This window comes from Chrysochloris asiatica, unplaced genomic scaffold (genome assembly GCF_000296735.1).
Source record: "Chrysochloris asiatica unplaced genomic scaffold, ChrAsi1.0 scaffold00256, whole genome shotgun sequence".
Classification (NCBI taxonomy): Eukaryota; Metazoa; Chordata; class Mammalia; order Afrosoricida; family Chrysochloridae; genus Chrysochloris; species Chrysochloris asiatica.
Window position 1 is genome coordinate 1129367 of NW_006408774.1, and position 5988 is coordinate 1135354.

The window sequence follows — 5988 nt, forward strand, 5'->3', positions numbered from 1 at the left end:
GTTCGCAGCCCGATTTGTAACCACTACGCTACCAGAGCTCCTTAGGGCCAAGGATAGGTCATTGAAATGAGGACTGGTGGTAAAATACCAGGAAATAAGGTACATTTATTTTCATTCCTTTTCTTTCTTATCAGGTTGTATATCAACACGGAAGGGGATGCTACCTTCAAATCTGTCTGTCTGTCTGGGGTTGCATTGCACCTATTCAGTATTTCCCTGCTTTGTTTCTACAAAGTTTACCGAGTATTTGTCAGGATTCTATCATGTGACAGCATTTCATATATCCACTTTATAGTACATTTGTTTTAATGCAAAACAAAGCTCAGTGAAAGAAAAAAGCAAGAATATAACAGATACCACTAAGCACAATGTAAATTTCATGAGGGTAGGTCTATTTGAGAACAAGACATTTGAAATGAAATCTGGATGATGAGAAGCATCCAGTAATACACAAATCAGGGGGAAGAACTTCCCAAGCTAACAGGACAGCTACAGTTATCCTAGGAGCAGGACCAATATTGTTGGAATAGAAGAGGTAAGGGATTGGCACTACACAGAGGAAGGTCAGGCCTTAAGTTTCAAAGGCAAGCAATGAGAGAAAAACAAGACAACCTTCTAGGAAGCACAATGAGAGTGAAATAATTTTTAGATTTATAATTATCTTTGGGGCTCCCAATCTTCAGAATGAATATGAACTGATAAACTTTCAGCTGATGTTCATAAGCAAATATGGCTCATTGCATTGGAAACCAGCATGCTGGTTTGTTATGGATTGAAATGTATCCCCCTTAAAATATGTGTGCCATTGCAACTGTCATGATTTTCAGTATTATGCAATTGTCCTCCATTTTGTGATATGATGTAATAGTCTTATGTTATAAATTCTAACCCCTAAGAAACAGTTAATTTAGTGAGGCATGATATAACCGACAGGATGAGGTTGCATCTTGAGTCAATCCTTTTAGAGATATTGTTTTTGTTGTTAGGTGATTGCAAGTTGGTTCCAACTCATAGCGACCCTATGCACAACAGAACGAAACTCTGCCTGGTCCTAAGCCATCTTCACAATTGTTTTTACACTTGAACCAATTGCTGATGTCAGTGAGCCAATTTATCTCACTGGGGTCTTCCTCTTTTTCACTGACCTTCCTCTTTACCAAGCATAATGTTCTTCTCTAGACACTGGTATCTCTGATAACATGTCTGAAGTAAGAACAACAAAGTCTCACCATCCTGGCTTCTGAGGAGCATTCTAGCTGCACTTCTTCCAAGACAAATTTGTTTGTTCTTCTGGCAGCCCATGTGACTTTTGACATTTTTCTCCAACACCATAACTCAAGTGCATCAGTCTCCAATGGTCTTCCTTATTCACAGTCCAACTTTCACATGCATATGAGGCAATTGAAAATATCATGGCTTGGGCCAGATACACCTTAGTCCACAAATCTTTGCTCTTGAAAACATTAAAAAAACAGATTTGCCTAATGTAAAATGTGTTTTGATTTATTGGCTGCTGCTTTCATGAGTGTTAATGGTGGATCCAAGCAAAATGAAGTTTTTGTCAACTCAGTCTTTTCTATGTTTATCATGATGTTATTTATTGACCCAGTTGTGAGGATTTTTGTTTTTATATTGAGGTGAAATCCACACTGAAGGCTGTAGTTTTAGATCTTCAGCAGTAAATATTTTATGTCTCCTTCATTTTCAGAAAACAATATTGTATCATCTGCATATTAAAGGTTGTCAATGATTCTTCCTCTAATCCTGATGCCACATTCTTTTTCATATAACCCAGCTTCTCAGATTATTTGCTCAACATACCGACTGAATAAGTATGGTGAAGGACACAATTCTGTTGTACACCTTCCCCGATTTTCCACTACTCAATATCCCCTTGTTCTTTACAAAAGACTGCCTCTTGATCTATGTACAGGTTCCTTATGAGCACAATCAAGTATTCTGAAATATCCATTCATTGTAATGTTATCCATAGTTTGTCATGATCCACACAATAGAAGGACTTTGCATAGTCATAAAACAGAAGTAAACATTCTCTGCTTTCAATCAAGATCCATCACATGTCAGCGATGATATCTCAAGTACTACATCCTTTTCTGAATCTGACTTGAAATTTCTGTCAGTTCCATATCAATGTATTGTTGCAGTAATTTTTAAATTATCTTCAGTACAATTTTTTTTTGTTGTTAAGTGCCGTTGAGTGGGTTCCGATCCACAGTGAGCCTGTATGGGTTTCCAAGGAGAAGCTGGTGAGCTTGAACCACCAAACTTTGCACATTAACCAGTGCATTAGCTCAAAGTGCCTCAGCACAACTTTATTTGCATGTAATATTAATGAAATTGTTCAATGATTGTTGCATTCCACAGTGTCACCTCTATTTGGAATTGGCACAGTTGACTGGATATCTGTCTTCCGAATTTCTCATTTTCTGTGTTCCATTGTTCTGTTTGAACAATTGCCTCTTGTTCTATGTATAGGTTTCTCCTGAGCACAATTAAACATTCTGAAATACTCATTCTCTACAACGTTGTCCATAGTTTGTCATGATCCATACAATCAAAAGCTTTTGCCTAGTCAATAAAGCACAGGTAAACCTGTCTGGTATTCTCTACTTTAAACAAAGATTCATCTGACATCAGCAATGATATCCCTCATTGACCATTCTCTTCTAAACCCAGCTTGAATCTCTAGCAGTTCTCTGTCAATGAACTGTAGTAGAAGTTCTCTGTCAATGAAGTGTTTTTGATTATCATTAGCATAATTTTACTTGCATGAAACATTAATGGTGTTGCCCAGTGGTTTCTACATTTCATTGGGTCACTTCTCTTTGGAATGGGCACAAATATGGACTTCTTCCAGTCAGTTAATTGGCCAAGTGACTGTCTTCCAAATTTCTTGCATAGATGAGTGAGTACCTCCAGTGCCATAACAATTTGTTGAAATATTTCAATTCGTATTCCATCAGTTCCTGGAGCCTTGTTCTTTGCCAATGGCTTAAACATACCTTGGACTTCTACCTTCAGTTTCATTGGCTCTTGATCATATGCTACCTCTTGAAATGGTTGAACATCGACCATTTCTTTTTGGTACCTTGACTCTATTCCTTCATGATTCATTTGACCTTTGTACATTGTTTAATATTTTGCCCAGAGCATCCTTCAGGATTTCAAGTCGAGGCTTGAATTGTTTCTTCATTTCCCTCAGCTTTAGAATGTTGATTGTCTTCTTCTCTTTTGATTTTCTAATTGCAGGTTTGGCATGGTTTGTTATAATATTTGGCTTTGTCTTCTTGAGCTGCCCATTGAAATTTTGCATTCAGCTGTTTTACCTCCTTATTTCTTCCATTTGTTTGAGCATCTCTACACTGATGAAAAGTTTCAGAGTCTCTTCTGACATCCATTTTGTTCTTTTCTTTCATTCAGGTCTTCTTAATGATCTTTTGCTTTCCTCCCTTAATGATATTATTGATGTCATCCCACAACTCTTCTGGTCTTCAGTCTTTAGGGTCCAGTGCGTTAAATCTGTTCTTCAGATGACCTCTAAATTCAGGTGGGATATGTTCAAGGTCATATTTTAGATCTTGTGGACTTATTTCAACTTTCTTCAGCTTCAACCTGAAATTGCATATGAGCAATTGATGGTCTGTTCCATGGTTGTTTCCTACCCTTGTTTTGTCTGATTATATGGAGCTTTTACACCATCTTTTTCCATATATGTAGTCAATTTTATTTCTGTGTATTCCATTTGGTGAGGTCTTATATATATGGTCATTGTTTATGTTATTTAAAAAACATATTTGCAATGAAGAAGTCATTAGTCTTTTAAAATTCTATCTTGCAATCTCCAGCATCATTTCTATCATCGAGGCCATATTTTTCAGTTGCTGATCCATCCTCTTTGTTTTCAACCTTTGCATTCTAATTACCAGTAATTATCAGTACACCATTATTGCATTTTTATCAGTTTCAGACAGAAGAAGTTGCTAGGTTCTTCAATTTCATTGTTATTGGCTTTAGTGGTTATTCCATAAATGTGAATAATAGTTGTATTAACTGGTCTTTCTTGTAGGTGTGTGGATATTGTCGTATCACAAAAGCCTTGTACTTTAAGACAGACCTTGAAATGTTCTTTTTGATGATGAATGTTATGCCATTCATCTTCAATTTGTCATTCCCGACATTGTAAACCATTTGACTGTCAGATTCAAAATGGCCAGAGACAATCCATTTCAGTTCACTAATACTAATGCCTAGAATATTTATGTTTAAGTGTTCAATTTCATTTTTCACAATTTTGAATTTTCCTAAAGTCATACTTCTATGTTCTGATGGCTATTGGATATTTACAGCTGGTTGTTTTTGTTTGTTTGTTTGTTTGTTTGTTTTTCTGTCCCATCAGCAATTGAATATACCAAATTCTTTACTCCATTCCAATCATCATACTCAAGTCTACTTTGAGTATTTTGAATGCCTTCCAAGTTGAAGGGATCATCTTCTGGTATTATATTTGACAATATTCTGGTGCTTTTCATTGTTTTTCAATATTCCATATTCTGGTGCTATCTGACAGTGTTCCACAGCTATCCATAAAGTTTCCAATGGCTGAATAGTCAGAAGTAGTCTGTCTCTCATTCTTACTAGTCTGTCATAGTCTAGAAACCCAGATGAAACCTGTCTACCATGGATGACCCTATTGTTATTTAAATATTGGTGGCATAACTTCCAGAATCATAACAACACACAAGTTACGACAGTATGGCACACTGACAGACAAGTGGTGGTTGACAATGAATACCACACTATGAAAGTATTTAAATAATCTAGAAGACACCAGGGACACATTTTACCATGTAAAGAATGACCTGGGGTTCCTGTACTAACAAACTCCAAGATCTAGTAATACATTAAAGACAAGGACCTTCCTCTAGAATTGACAGAGAGACAAAGAAAATTGGTTGATGGCCAGAAGGTATTATACGATCAAGAACCAATGATCCTGAAGGAAGAGGTCCAAGTGACACTGAAGGCATTGAAGAGAAACAATCCTTCAGGAATTGACAGAATACAAATTGACTTGTTTCACCAAACTCATGCAGCTCAGGAGACACTCATTAGTCTATGCTAAGAAATTTCAGAGACAGCTAACTGACCAATCAATTAGATTTCCATATTTGTGCACATTCAAAGAAAGGTGACCCAAAAGGATGTGGATATTATTTCATGATGATACTAATATCATGTACATACAAAATTTTTCTAAAGATAATTTAAAAATGGTTACAGACTTCTGACACATCAACAAGGATTGCCAGAAACTTAAGCTGAGTTTAGAAGAATATTTGAAACAAGGACTATCACTGATGATGTCAGATAGATCTTGGTTTAAAGTTAATAATATGAAAACAATTATTATATGTGCTTTATTGTCTAAGCAAAAGTACTGGACTATGTGGATCATATAAACTATGAATAACAATACAAAGGATTGGAATTCCAGAACATTGTAATTGTGCTCTTATGGGACTTGACCAAATAGTAGTCATGCAAACAACAAAAAAAGTGATACTGTATGGTTTAAAATCCAAAAAAAACCCACAATGTAATCAGGGTTGTATCCTTTCCCAATATTTATTCAATCTGTATGCTGAGCAAATAAGTCAAGAAGATGAACTACGTGAAGAATATTGTGGCTACAGGAATGGAGGAAGTTCATTAACAACCTATGGTATGCAGATGAAACCATCTTGCTCCTAGAAGGGGAAAGTACTTAAAATATTTGCTGATGAAAATCAAAGACTATAGCCTTCAGTGTGGATTGAACCTCAGTGTAAAGAAAACACAAATCTTCACAAATGGAACAATAAAGAATATTGTGAAAACTGGAAAATAGATTGAACTTGTCAAGGATTTCATTTTACTTGAATCCAGAATCAAGCTCATGGAAGCAGCAGTCAAGGACAGTCAACAGAC